Raw genomic sequence first — 17237 nt, forward strand, 5'->3', positions numbered from 1 at the left:
AATGGAATGGAATGGATTGGAATGGAATGGAATGGAATGGAATGGAATGTAACCGAGTAGAACGGAATGGAATGTAATTGAATGGAATGTAACCGAGTTGAACGGAACGGAATGGAATGGAATGGAATGGAATGGAATGGAATGGAATGGAATTGAATTGAGTGCAATGCAATGCAATGGAATGCAATGGAATGGAAAGGAATGGAATGGAATGGAATGGAATCTACCCGAGTAGAACGGAATGGAATGGAATTGAATGGAATGTAACCGAGTAGAACGGAACGGAATGGAATGGAATGGAATGGAATGGAAAGCAATGGAATGGAATGGAATGGAATGGAATGGAATGGAATGGAATGGATTGGACACCAGTAGAATGGAATGGAATGGAATGGAATGGAATGGAATGGAATGGAATCTACCCGAGTAGAACGGAATGGAACGGAATGGAATGGAATGGAATGGACAGGAGCAGAACGGAATAGAATGCAATGGAATGGAATGGAATGTACCCGAGCAGAATGGAATGGAATGAAATGGAAATGGAAAGGGAATGGAAATGGAACGGGAATGGAAATGGAACGGGAACGGAAATGGAACGGGAATGGAAATGGAACGGGAACGGAAACGGAACGAGAACGGAAATGGAACGGGAACGGAAACGGAACGGGAACGGAAATGGAACGGGAATGGTAACGGAACGGGAATGGACATGGAACGGGAATGGAAAAGGAACGGGAATGGAAATGGATCGGGAATGGAAATGGAACGGGAATGGTAATGGAACTGGAATGGAAATGGAACGGGAATGGAAAAGAAACGGGAATGGAAATGGAACGGGAATGGAAATGGAATGGGAATGGAAATGGAATGGAATGGAATGGAATGGAATGGAATGTACCGGAGTGGAGTGGAGTGGAGTGGAGTGGAGTAGAGTGCACTGGAACGGAATGGAATGGAATGGAATGGAATGGAACGGAACGGAATGTACCCGAGAAGCACGGAATGGAATGGAATGGAATGGAATGGAATGGAATGGAATGTACCGGAGTGGAGTGGAGTGGAATGGAGTGGAGTGGAGTGGAGTGGAGTGGAATGGAATGGAATGGAATGGAATGGAATGGAATGGAATGCAATGGAATGCAATGGAATGGAAAGGAATGGAATGGAATGGAATGGAATGGAATGGAATGGACACCAGTAGAATGGAATGGAATGGAATGGAATGGAATGGAATGGAATGGAATGGAATGGAATGGAATTCAATGGAATGGAATGGAATGGAATGGAATTCTATGGAATGGAATGGAATGGAATGGAATTCAATGGAATTGAATGGAATGGAATGGAATTCTATGGAATGGAATGGAGTGGAATCGAATGGAATCGAATGGAATCGAATGGAATGGAATGGAATAGAATGGAATCAACCCGAGTAGAACGGAACGGAACGCAACGGAACGGAACGGAACGGAACGGGACGGAACGGAACGGAATGGAATGGAATGGAACGGAATTCCATGGAATGGAATGGAATGGAATGGAATGGAATGGAATGGAATGGAATTGAATTCAATGGAATAGAATGGAATGGATTGGAATGGAATGGAATAGAATGGAATCAACCCAAGTAGAACGGAACGGAACACAACGGAACGGAACGGAACGCAACGGAACGGAACGGAACGGAACGGAACGGAACGGAATGGAATGGAACGGAATTCAGTGGAATGGAATTGAATGGAATGGAATTCTATGGAATGGAATGGAATGGAATGGAATGGAATGGAATGGAATCAACCCGAGTAGAACGGAACGGCACGCAACGGAACGGAACGGAATGGAACGGGGCGGAACGGAACGGAATGGAATATAATGCAACGGAATTCAATGGAATGGAATGGAATGGAATGGAATTCAATGGAATCGAATGGAATCGAATGGAATCGATTGGAATCGAATGGAATCGAATAGAATGGAATGGAATAGAATTTAATCAACCCGAGTAGAACGGAAAGGAACGCAACGGAACGGAACGGAACGGAACGGGACGGAACGGAACGGAATGGAATGGAATGGAACGGAATTCAATTGAATGGAATGGAATGGAATGGAATGGAATGGAATGGAATGGAATGGAATCAACCTGAGTAGAACGGAATGGAATGGAATGGAATGTAATGGAATGGAATGGAATGGAATGGAATGGAATTCCATGGAATGGAATGGAATGGAATGGAATGGAATGGAATGGAATGGAATCAACCCGAGTAGAACGGAACGGCACGCAACGGAACGGAACGGAATGGAACGGGGCGGAACGGAACGGAATGGAATATAATACAACGGAATTCAATGGAATGGAATGGAATGGAATGGAATTCAATGGAATCGAATGGAATCGAATGGAATCGATTGGAATCGAATGGAATCGAATAGAATGGAATGGAATAGAATTTAATCAACCCGAGTAGAACGGAACGGAACGCAACGTAACGGAACGGAACGGAACGGGACGGAACGGAACGGAATGGAATGGAATGGAACGGAATTCAATTGAATGGAATGGAATGGAATGGAATTCAATGGAATGGAATGGAATGGAATGGAATGGAATTCAATGGAATGGAATGGAATGGAATGGAATGGAACGGAATTCAATTGAATGGAATGGAATGGAATGGAATTCAATGGAATGGAATGGAATGGAATGGAATGGAATTCCATGGAATGGAATGGAATGGAATGGAATGGAATGGAATGGAATGGGAAGGAATGGAATGGAATTCAATGGAATGGAATGGAACGGAATGGAATTCAATGGAATGGAATGGAATGGAATCGAATGGAATTCGATGGAATGGAATGGAATCGAATGGAATTCGATGGAATGGAATGGAATGGAATGGAATGGAATGGAATGGAATGGAATGTACCAAAGTAGAACGGAATGGAATGGAATGGAATGGAATGGAATGGAATGGAATGGAATGGAATGGAATGTACCCGAGTAGAACTGAATGGAATGGAATGGAATGGATTGGAATGGAATGGAATGGAATGGAATGGAATGTAACCGAGTAGAACGGAATGGAATGTAATTGAATGGAATGTAACCGAGTTGAACGGAACGGAATGGAATGGAATGGAATGGAATGGAATGGAATGGAATGGAATTGAATTGAGTGCAATGCAATGCAATGGAATGCAATGGAATGGAAAGGAATGGAATGGAATGGAATGGAATCTACCCGAGTAGAACGGAATGGAATGGAATTGAATGGAATGTAACCGAGTAGAACGGAACGGAATGGAATGGAATGGAATGGAATGGAAAGCAATGGAATGGAATGGAATGGAATGGAATGGAATGGAATGGAATGGATTGGACACCAGTAGAATGGAATGGAATGGAATGGAATGGAATGGAATGGAATGGAATCTACCCGAGTAGAACGGAATGGAACGGAATGGAATGGAATGGAATGGACAGGAGCAGAACGGAATAGAATGCAATGGAATGGAATGGAATGTACCCGAGCAGAATGGAATGGAATGAAATGGAAATGGAAAGGGAATGGAAATGGAACGGGAATGGAAATGGAACGGGAACGGAAATGGAACGGGAATGGAAATGGAACGGGAACGGAAACGGAACGAGAACGGAAATGGAACGGGAACGGAAACGGAACGGGAACGGAAATGGAACGGGAATGGTAACGGAACGGGAATGGACATGGAACGGGAATGGAAAAGGAACGGGAATGGAAATGGATCGGGAATGGAAATGGAACGGGAATGGTAATGGAACTGGAATGGAAATGGAACGGGAATGGAAAAGAAACGGGAATGGAAATGGAACGGGAATGGAAATGGAATGGGAATGGAAATGGAATGGAATGGAATGGAATGGAATGGAATGTACCGGAGTGGAGTGGAGTGGAGTGGAGTGGAGTAGAGTGCACTGGAACGGAATGGAATGGAATGGAATGGAATGGAACGGAACGGAATGTACCCGAGAAGCACGGAATGGAATGGAATGGAATGGAATGGAATGGAATGGAATGTACCGGAGTGGAGTGGAGTGGAATGGAGTGGAGTGGAGTGGAGTGGAGTGGAATGGAATGGAATGGAATGGAATGGAATGGAATGGAATGCAATGGAATGCAATGGAATGGAAAGGAATGGAATGGAATGGAATGGAATGGAATGGAATGGACACCAGTAGAATGGAATGGAATGGAATGGAATGGAATGGAATGGAATGGAATGGAATGGAATGGAATTCAATGGAATGGAATGGAATGGAATGGAATTCTATGGAATGGAATGGAATGGAATGGAATTCAATGGAATTGAATGGAATGGAATGGAATTCTATGGAATGGAATGGAGTGGAATCGAATGGAATCGAATGGAATCGAATGGAATGGAATGGAATAGAATGGAATCAACCCGAGTAGAACGGAACGGAACGCAACGGAACGGAACGGAACGGAACGGGACGGAACGGAACGGAATGGAATGGAATGGAACGGAATTCCATGGAATGGAATGGAATGGAATGGAATGGAATGGAATGGAATGGAATTGAATTCAATGGAATAGAATGGAATGGATTGGAATGGAATGGAATAGAATGGAATCAACCCAAGTAGAACGGAACGGAACACAACGGAACGGAACGGAACGCAACGGAACGGAACGGAACGGAACGGAACGGAACGGAATGGAATGGAACGGAATTCAGTGGAATGGAATTGAATGGAATGGAATTCTATGGAATGGAATGGAATGGAATGGAATGGAATGGAATGGAATCAACCCGAGTAGAACGGAACGGCACGCAACGGAACGGAACGGAATGGAACGGGGCGGAACGGAACGGAATGGAATATAATGCAACGGAATTCAATGGAATGGAATGGAATGGAATGGAATTCAATGGAATCGAATGGAATCGAATGGAATCGATTGGAATCGAATGGAATCGAATAGAATGGAATGGAATAGAATTTAATCAACCCGAGTAGAACGGAAAGGAACGCAACGGAACGGAACGGAACGGAACGGGACGGAACGGAACGGAATGGAATGGAATGGAACGGAATTCAATTGAATGGAATGGAATGGAATGGAATTCAATGGAATGGAATGGAATGGAATGGAATGGAATTCAATGGAATGGAATGGAATGGAATGGAATGGAATGGAATGGAATGGAATGGAATGGAATTCAATGGAATGGAATGGAGTGGAATGGAATGGAATCGAATGGAATTGAATGGAATCGAATGGAATCAAATGGGATCGAATGGAATGGAATGGAATAGAATGCAATCAACCCGAGTAGAACGGAATGGAATGGAATGGAATGGAATGGGATGGAATGGAATGGAATGGAATGGAATGGAATGGAATGGAATTCAATGGAATGGAATGGAATGGAATGGAATGGAATGGAATGGAATGGAATGGAATGGAATTCAATGGAATGGAATGGAACTGAATGGAATTCAATGGAATGGAATGGAATGGAATGGAATGGAATTCAATGGAATGGAATGGAATGGAATGGAATGGAATGGAATGGAATTCCATGGAATGGAATGGAATTCCATGGAATGGAATGGAATGGAATGGAATGGAATGGAATGGAATGGAATGGAATAGAATGGAATCAACCCGAGTAGAACGGAATGGAATGGAATGGAATGTAATGGAATGGAATGGAATGGAATGGAATGGAATGTACCAAAGTAGAACGGAATGGAATGGAATGGAATGGAATGGAATGGAATGGAATGGAATGTACCCGAGTAGAACGGAATGGAATGGAATGGAATGGATTGGAATGGAATGGAATGGAATGGAATGGAATGTAACCGAGTAGAACGGAATGGAATGTAATTGAATGGAATGTAACCGAGTTGAACGGAACGGAATGGAATGGAATGGAATGGAATGGAATGGAATGGAATGGAATGGAATTGAGTGCAATGCAATGCAATGGAATGCAATGGAATGGAAAGGAATGGAATGGAATGGAATGGAATCTACCCGAGTAGAACGGAATGGAATGGAATTGAATGGAATGTAACCGAGTAGAACGGAACGGAATGGAATGGAATGGAATGGAATGGAATGCAATGGAATGGAATGGAATGGAATGGAATGGAATGGAATGGAATGGACACCAGTAGAATGGAATGGAATGGAATGGAATGGAATGGAATGGAATGGAATGGGATGGAATCTACCCGAGTAGAACGGAATGGAACGGAATGGAATGGAATGGAATGGACAGGAGCAGAACGGAATAGAATGCAATGGAATGGAATGGAATGTACCCGAGCAGAATGGAATGGAATGAAATGGAAATGGAAAGGGAATGGAAATGGAACGGGAATGGAAATGGAACGGGAACGGAAATGGAACGGGAATGGAAATGGAACGGGAATGGAAACGGAACGAGAACGGAAATGGAACGGGAACGGAAACGGAACAGGAACGGAAATGGAACGGGAATGGTAACGGAACGGGAATGGAAATGGAACGGGAATGGAAAAGGAACGGGAATGGAAATGGATCGGGAATGGAAATGGAACGGGAATGGTAATGGAACTGGAATGGAAATGGAACGGGAATGGAAAAGAAACGGGAATGGAAATGGAACGGGAATGGAAATGGAATGGGAATGGAAATGGAATGGAATGGAATGGAATGGAATGTAATGGAATGTACCGGAGTGGACTGGAGTGGAGTGGAGTGGAGTAGAGTGCTCTGGAACGGAATGGAATGGAATGGAATGGAATGGAACGGAACGGAATGTACCCGAGAAGCACGGAATGGAATGGAATGGAATGGAATGGAATGGAATGGAATGTACCGGAGTGGAGTGGAGTGGAATGGAGTGGAGTGGAGTGGAGTGGAGTGGAATGGAATGGAATGGAATGGAATGGAATGGAATGGAATGCAATGGAATGCAATGGAATGGAAAGGAATGGAATGGAATGGAATGGAATGGAATGGAATGGACACCAGTAGAATGGAATGGAATGGAATGGAATGGAATGGAATGGAATGGAATGGAATGGAATGGAATGGAATGGAATGGAATTCAATGGAATGGAATGGAATGGAATGGAATTCTATGGAATGGAATGGAATGGAATGGAATTCAATGGAATGGAATGGAATGGAATGGAATTCTATGGAATGGAATGGAGTGGAATCGAATGGAATCGAATGGAATCGAATGGAATGGAATGGAATAGAATGGAATCAACCCGAGTAGAACGGAACGGAACGCAACGGAACGGAACGGAACGGAACGGGACGGAACGGAACGGAATGGAATGGAATGGAACGGAATTCCACGGAATGGAATGGAATGGAATGGAATGGAATGGAATGGAATGGAATGGAATGGAATTCAATGGAATAGAATGGAATGGATTGGAATGGAATGGAATAGAATGGAATGGAATGGAATGGAATGGAATGGAATGGAATGGAATGGAATGGAATGGGATGGAATGGAATGGAATGGAATGGAATGGAAAGCAATGGAATGGAATGGAATGGAATGGAATGGAATGGAATGGAATGGATTGGACACCAGTAGAATGGAATGGAATGGAATGGAATGGAATGGAATCTACCCGAGTAGAACGGAATGGAACGGAATGGAATGGAATGGAATGGACAGGAGCAGAACGGAATAGAATGCAATGGAATGGAATGGAATGTACCCGAGCAGAATGGAATGGAATGAAATGGAAATGGAAAGGGAATGGAAATGGAACGGGAATGGAAATGGAACGGGAACGGAAATGGAACGGGAATGGAAATGGAACGGGAACGGAAACGGAACGAGAACGGAAATGGAACGGGAACGGAAACGGAACGGGAACGGAAATGGAACGGGAATGGTAACGGAACGGGAATGGAAATGGAACGGGAATGGAAAAGGAACGGGAATGGAAATGGATCGGGAATGGAAATGGAACGGGAATGGTAATGGAACTGGAATGGAAATGGAACGGGAATGGAAAAGAAACGGGAATGGAAATGGAACGGGAATGGAAATGGAATGGGAATGGAAATGGAATGGAATGGAATGGAATGGAATGGAATGTACCGGAGTGGAGTGGAGTGGAGTGGAGTGGAGTAGAGTGCACTGGAACGGAATGGAATGGAATGGAATGGAATGGAACGGAACGGAATGTACCCGAGAAGCACGGAATGGAATGGAATGGAATGGAATGGAATGGAATGGAATGGAATGTACCGGAGTGGAGTGGAGTGGAATGGAGTGGAGTGGAGTGGAGTGGAGTGGAATGGAATGGAATGGAATGGAATGGAATGGAATGGAATGCAATGGAATGCAATGGAATGGAAAGGAATGGAATGGAATGGAATGGAATGGAATGGAATGGAATGGAATGGAATTCAATGGAATGGAATGGAATGGAATGGAATTCTATGGAATGGAATGGAATGGAATGGAATTCAATGGAATGGAATGGAATGGAATGGAATTCTATGGAATGGAATGGAGTGGAATCGAATGGAATCGAATGGAATCGAATGGAATGGAATGGAATAGAATGGAATCAACCCGAGTAGAACGGAACGGAACGCAACGGAACGGAACGGAACGGAACGGGACGGAACGGAACGGAATGGAATGGAATGGAACGGAATTCCATGGAATGGAATGGAATGGAATGGAATGGAATGGAATGGAATGGAATTGAATTCAATGGAATAGAATGGAATGGATTGGAATGGAATGGAATAGAATGGAATCAACCCAAGTAGAACGGAACGGAACACAACGGAACGGAACGGAACGCAACAGAACGGAACGGAACGGAACGGAATGGAATGGAATGGAACGGAATTCAGTGGAATGGAATGGAATGGAATGGAATTCTATGGAATGGAATGGAATGGAATGGAATGGAATGGAATGGAATCAACCCGAGTAGAACGGAACGGCACGCAACGGAACGGAACGGAATGGAACGGGGCGGAACGGAACGGAATGGAATATAATGCAACGGAATTCAATGGAATGGAATGGAATGGAATGGAATTCAATGGAATCGAATGGAATTGAATGGAATCGATTGGAATCGAATGGAATCGAATAGAATGGAATGGAATAGAATTTAATCAACCCGAGTAGAACGGAAAGGAACGCAACGGAACGGAACGGAACGGAACGGGACGGAACGGAACGGAATGGAATGGAATGGAACGGAATTCAATGGAATGGAATGGAATGGAATGGAATGGAATGGAATGGAATGGAATGGAATGGAATGGAATTCAATGGAATGGAATGGAGTGGAATGGAATGGAATCGAATGGAATTGAATGGAATCGAATGGAATCAAATGGGATCGAATGGAATGGAATGGAATAGAATGCAATCAACCCGAGTAGAACGGAATGGAATGGAATGGAATGGAATGGGATGGAATGGAATGGAATGGAATGGAATGGAATGGAATGGAATGGAATGGAATTCAATGCAATGGAATGGAATGGAATGGAATGGAATGGAATGGAATGGAATGGAATGGAATTCAATGGAATGGAATGGAACGGAATGGAATTCAATGGAATGGAATGGAATGGAATGGAATGGAATTCCATGGAATGGAATGGAATGGAATGGAATGGAATGGAATGGAATGGAATGGAATTCCATGGAATGGAATGGAATGGAATGGAATGGAATGGAATGGAATGGAATGGAATGGAATGGAATAGAATGGAATCAACCCGAGTAGAACGGAATGGAATGGAATGGAATGTAATGGAATGGAATGGAATGGAATGGAATGGAATGAACCAAAGTAGAACGGAATGGAATGGAATGGAATGGAATGGAATGGAATGGAATGGAATGTACCCGAGTAGAACGGAATGGAATGGAATGGAATGGATTGGAATGGAATGGAATGGAATGGAATGGAATGTAACCGAGTAGAACGGAATGGAATGTAATTGAATGGAATGTAACAGAGTTGAACGGAACGGAATGGAATGGAATGGAATGGAATGGAATGGAATGGAATGGAATGGAATTGAATTGAGTGCAATGCAATGCAATGGAATGCAATGGAATGGAAAGGAATGGAATGGAATGGAATGGAATCTACCCGAGTAGAACGGAATGGAATGGAATTGAATGGAATGTAACCGAGTAGAACGGAACGGAATGGAATGGAATGGAATGGAATGGAATGCAATGGAATGGAATGGAATGGAATGGAATGGAATGGAATGGAATGGAATGGAATGGACACCAGTAGAATGGAATGGAATGGAATGGAATGGAATGGAATGGAATGGAATGGAATGGAATGGAATCTACCCGAGTAGAACGGAATGGAACGGAATGGAATGGAATGGAATATACCCGAGCAGAATGGAATGGAATGAAATGGAATGGAATGGAATGTACCCGAGCAGAATGGAATGGAATGAAATGGAAATGGAAAGGGAATGGAAATGGAACGGGAATGGAAATGGAACGGGAACGGAAATGGAACGGGAATGGAAATGGAACGGGAACGGAAACGGAACGAGAACGGAAATGGAACGGGAACGGAAACGGAACGGGAACGGAAATGGAACGGGAATGGTAACGGAACGGGAATGGAAATGGAACGGGAATGGAAAAGGAACGGGAATGGAAATGGATCGGGAATGGAAATGGAACGGGAATGGTAATGGAACTGGAATGGAAATGGAACGGGAATGGAAAAGAAACGGGAATGGAAATGGAACGGGAATGGAAATGGAATGGGAATGGAAATGGAATGGAATGGAATGGAATGGAATGGAATGGAATGTACCGGAGTGGACTGGAGTGGAGTGGAGTGGAGTAGAGTGCACTGGAACGGAATGGAATGGAATGGAATGGAACGGAACGGAATGTACCCGAGAAGCACGGAATGGAATGGAATGGAATGGAATGGAATGGAATGGAATGTACCGGAGTGGAGTGGAGTGGAATGGAGTGGAGTGGAGTGGAGTGGAGTGGAATGGAATGGAATGGAATGGAATGGAATGGAATGCAATGGAATGCAATGGAATGGAAAGGAATGGAATGGAATGGAATGGAATGGAATGGAATGGAATGGACACCAGTAGAATGGAATGGAATGGAATGGAATGGAATGGAATGGAATGGAATTCAATGGAATGGAATGGAATGGAATGGAATTCTATGGAATGGAATGGAATGGAATGGAATTCAATGGAATGGAATGGAATGGAATGGAATTCTATGGAATGGAATGGAGTGGAATCGAATGGAATCGAATGGAATCGAATGGAATGGAATGGAATAGAATGGAATCAACCCGAGTAGAACGGAACGGAACGCAACGGAACGGAACGGAACGGAATGGAATGGAATGGAATGGAATGGAATGGAATGGAATGGAATTCAATGGAATGGAATGGAGTGGAATGGAATGGAATCGAATGGAATTGAATGGAATCGAATGGAATCAAATGGGATCGAATGGAATGGAATGGAATAGAATGCAATCAACCCGAGTAGAACGGAATGGAATGGAATGGAATGGAATGGGATGGAATGGAATGGAATGGAATGGAATGGAATGGAATGGAATGGAATGGAATTCAATGCAATGGAATGGAATGGAATGGAATGGAATGGAATGGAATGGAATGGAATGGAATTCAATGGAATGGAATGGAACGGAATGGAATTCAATGGAATGGAATGGAATGGAATGGAATGGAATTCAATGGAATGGAATGGAATGGAATGGAATGGAATGGAATGGAATGGAATGGAATTCCATGGAATGGAATGGAATTCCATGGAATGGAATGGAATGGAATGGAATGGAATGGAATGGAATGGAATGGAATGGAATGGAATAGAATGGAATCAACCCGAGTAGAACGGAATGGAATGGAATGGAATGTAATGGAATGGAATGGAATGGAATGGAATGGAATGTACCAAAGTAGAACGGAATGGAATGGAATGGAATGGAATGGAATGGAATGGAATGGAATGTACCCGAGTAGAACGGAATGGAATGGAATGGAATGGATTGGAATGGAATGGAATGGAATGGAATGGAATGTAACCGAGTAGAACGGAATGGAATGTAATTGAATGGAATGTAACAGAGTTGAACGGAACGGAATGGAATGGAATGGAATGGAATGGAATGGAATGGAATGGAATGGAATGGAATTGAGTGCAATGCAATGCAATGGAATGCAATGGAATGGAAAGGAATGGAATGGAATGGAATGGAATCTACCCGAGTAGAACGGAATGGAATGGAATTGAATGGAATGTAACCGAGTAGAACGGAACGGAATGGAATGGAATGGAATGGAATGGAATGCAATGGAATGGAATGGAATGGAATGGAATGGAATGGAATGGAATGGAATGGAATGGACACCAGTAGAATGGAATGGAATGGAATGGAATGGAATGGAATGGAATGGAATGGAATGGAATGGAATGGAATCTACCCGAGTAGAACGGAATGGAACGGAATGGAATGGAATGGAATGGACAGGAGCAGAACGGAATAGAATGCAATGGAATGGAATGGAATGTACCCGAGCAGAATGGAATGGAATGAAATGGAAATGGAAAGGGAATGGAAATGGAACGGGAATGGAAATGGAACGGGAACGGAAATGGAACGGGAATGGAAATGGAACGGGAATGGAAACGGAACGAGAACGGAAATGGAACGGGAACGGAAACGGAACGGGAACGGAAATGGAACGGGAATGGTAACGGAACGGGAATGGAAATGGAAAGGGAATGGAAAAGGAACGGGAATGGAAATGGATCGGGAATGGAAATGGAACGGGAATGGTAATGGAACTGGAATGGAAATGGAACGGGAATGGAAAAGAAACGGGAATGGAAATGGAACGGGAATGGAAATGGAATGGGAATGGAAATGGAATGGAATGGAATGGAATGGAATGGAATGGAATGTACCGGAGTGGACTGGAGTGGAGTGGAGTGGAGTAGAGTGCACTGGAACGGAATGGAATGGAATGGAATGGAACGGAACGGAATGTACCCGAGAAGCACGGAATGGAATGGAATGGAATGGAATGGAATGGAATGGAATGTACCGGAGTGGAGTGGAGTGGAATGGAGTGGAGTGGAGTGGAGTGGAGTGGAATGGAATGGAATGGAATGGAATGGAATGGAATGCAATGGAATGCAATGGAATGGAAAGGAATGGAATGGAATGGAATGGAATGGAATGGAATGGAATGGACACCAGTAGAATGGAATGGAATGGAATGGAATGGAATGGAATGGAATGGAATGGAATGGAATTCAATGGAATGGAATGGAATGGAATGGAATTCTATGGAATGGAATGGAATGGAATGGAATTCAATGGAATGGAATGGAATGGAATGGAATTCTATGGAATGGAATGGAGTGGAATCGAATGGAATCGAATGGAATCGAATGGAATGGAATGGAATAGAATGGAATCAACCCGAGTAGAACGGAACGGAACGCAACGGAACGGAACGGAACGGAACGGGACGGAACGGAACGGAATGGAATGGAATGGAACGGAATTCCATGGAATGGAATGGAATGGAATGGAATGGAATGGAATGGAATTCAATGGAATAGAATGGAATGGATTGGAATGGAATGGAATAGAATGGAATGGAATGGAATGGAATGGAATGGAATGGAATGGAATGGGATGGAATGGAATGGAATGGAATGGGATGGGATGGAATGGAATGGAATGGAATGGAATGGAATGGAATGGAATGGAATTCAATGGAATGGAATGGAACGGAATGGAATTCCATGGAATGGAATGGAATGGAATGGAATGGAATGGAATGGAATGGAATGGAATGGAATGGAATTCCATGGAATGGAATGGAATGGAATGGAATGGAATGGAATGGAATGGAATGGAATGGAATGGAATTCCATGGAATGGAATGGAATGGAATGGAATTCCATGGAATGGAATGGAATGGAATCGAATGGAATGAAATGGAATGGAATGGAATGGAATGGAATGGAATAGAATGGAATCAACCTGAGTAGAACGGAATGGAATGGAATGGAATGTAATGGAATGGAATGGAATGGAATGGAATGGAATTCCATGGAATGGAATGGAATGGAATGGAATTCAATGGAATGGAATGGAATGGAATCGAATGGAATGAAATGGAATGGAATGGAATGGAATGGAATGGAATAGAATGGAATCAACCTGAGTAGAACGGAATGGAATGGAATGGAATGTAATGGAATGGAATGGAACGGAACGGAATGGAATGGAATGGAATGGAATGGAATGGAATGGAATGGAATGGAATGGAATGTACCAAAGTAGAACGGAATGGAATGGAATGGTATGGAATGGAATGGAATGGAATGGAATGGAATGTACCCGAGTAGAACGGAATGGTATGGAATGGAATGGATTGGAATGGAATGGAATGGAATGGAATGTAACCGAGTAGAACGGAATGGAATGTAATTGAATGGAATGTAACCGAGTTGAACGGAACGGAATGGAATGGAATGGAATGGAATGGAATGGAATGGAATGGAATGGAATGGAATTGAGTGCAATGCAATGCAATGGAATGCAATGGAATGGAAAGGAATGGAATGGAATGGAATGGAATCTACCCGAGTAGAACGGAATGGAATGGAATTGAATGGAATGTAACCGAGTAGAACGGAACGGAATGGAATGGAATGGAATGGAATGCAATGGAATGGAATGGAATGGAATGGAATGGAATGGAATGGAATGGACACCAGTAGAATGGAATGGAATGGAATGGAATGGAATGGAATGGAATGGAATGGAATGGAATGGAATCTACCCGAGTAGAACGGAATGGAACGGAATGGAATGGAATGGAATGGACAGGAGCAGAACGGAATGGAATGCAATGGAATGGAATGGAATGTACCCGAGCAGAACGGAATGGAATGAAATGGAAATGGAAAGGGAATGGAAATGGAACGGGAATGGAAATGGAACGGGAACGGAAATGGAACGGGAATGGAAATGGAACGGGAACGGAAACGGAACGAGAACGGAAATGGAACGGGAACGGACACGGAACGGGAACGGAAATGGAACGGGAATGGTAACGGAACGGGAATGGAAATGGAACGGGAATGGAAAAGGAACGGGAATGGAAATGGATCGGGAATGGAAATGGAACGGGAATGGTAATGGAACTGGAATGGAAATGGAACGGGAATGGAAAAGAAACGGGAATGGAAATGGAACGGGAATGGAAATGGAATGGGAATGGAAATGGAATGGAATGGAATGGAATGGAATGGAATGGAATGTACCGGAGTGGAGTGGAGTGGAGTGGAGTGGAGTAGAGTGCACTGGAACGGAATGGAATGGAATGGAATGGAATGGAACGGAACGGAATGTACCCGAGAAGCACGGAATGGAATGGAATGGAATGGAATGGAATGGAATGGAATGGAATGTACCGGAGTGGAGTGGAGTGGAATGGAGTGGAGTGGAGTGGAGTGGAGTGGAATGGAATGGAATGGAATGGAATGGAATGGAATGGAATGGAATGCAATGGAATGCAATGGAATGGAAAGGAATGGAATGGAGTGGAATGGAATGGAATGGAATGGAATGGACACCAGTAGAATGGAATGGAATGGAATGGAATGGAATGGAATGGAATGGAATGGAATGGAATGGAATGGACACCAGTAGAATGGAATGGAATGGAATGGAATGGAATGGAATGGAATGGAATGGAATGTAATGGAATGGAATGGAATGGAATGGAATGGAATTCCATGGAATGGAATGGAATGGAATGGAATTCAATGGAATGGAATGGAATGGAATCGAATGGAATGAAATGGAATGGAATGGAATGGAATGGAATGGAATAGAATGGAATCAACCTGAGTAGAACGGAATGGAATGGAATGGAATGTAATGGAATGGAATGGAACGGAACGGAATGGAATGGAATGGAATGGAATGGAATGGAATGGAATGGAATGGAATGGAATGTACCAAAGTAGAACGGAATGGAATGGAATGGTATGGAATGGAATGGAATGGAATGGAATGGAATGTACCCGAGTAGAACGGAATGGTATGGAATGGAATGGATTGGAATGGAATGGAATGGAATGGAATGTAACCGAGTAGAACGGAATGGAATGTAATTGAATGGAATGTAACCGAGTTGAACGGAACGGAATGGAATGGAATGGAATGGAATGGAATGGAATGGAATGGAATGGAATGGAATTGAGTGCAATGCAATGCAATGGAATGCAATGGAATGGAAAGGAATGGAATGGAATGGAATGGAATCTACCCGAGTAGAACGGAATGGAATGGAATTGAATGGAATGTAACCGAGTAGAACGGAACGGAATGGAATGGAATGGAATGGAATGCAATGGAATGGAATGGAATGGAATGGAATGGAATGGAATGGAATGGACACCAGTAGAATGGAATGGAATGGAATGGAATGGAATGGAATGGAATGGAATGGAATGGAATGGAATCTACCCGAGTAGAACGGAATGGAACGGAATGGAATGGAATGGAATGGACAGGAGCAGAACGGAATGGAATGCAATGGAATGGAATGGAATGTACCCGAGCAGAACGGAATGGAATGAAATGGAAATGGAAAGGGAATGGAAATGGAACGGGAATGGAAATGGAACGGGAACGGAAATGGAACGGGAATGGAAATGGAACGGGAACGGAAACGGAACGAGAACGGAAATGGAACGGGAACGGACACGGAACGGGAACGGAAATGGAACGGGAATGGTAACGGAACGGGAATGGAAATGGAACGGGAATGGAAAAGGAACGGGAATGGAAATGGATCGGGAATGGAAATGGAACGGGAATGGTAATGGAACTGGAATGGAAATGGAACGGGAATGGAAAAGAAACGGGAATGGAAATGGAACGGGAATGGAAATGGAATGGGAATGGAAATGGAATGGAATGGAATGGAATGGAATGGAATGGAATGTACCGGAGTGGAGTGGAGTGGAGTGGAGTGGAGTAGAGTGCACTGGAACGGAATGGAATGGAATGGAATGGAATGGAACGGAACGGAATGTACCCGAGAAGCACGGAATGGAATGGAATGGAATGGAATGG

The sequence above is a fragment of the Gorilla gorilla genome, chromosome 16 (genome assembly GCF_029281585.2).
Source record: "Gorilla gorilla gorilla isolate KB3781 chromosome 16, NHGRI_mGorGor1-v2.1_pri, whole genome shotgun sequence".
Taxonomy (NCBI): Eukaryota; Metazoa; Chordata; class Mammalia; order Primates; family Hominidae; genus Gorilla; species Gorilla gorilla.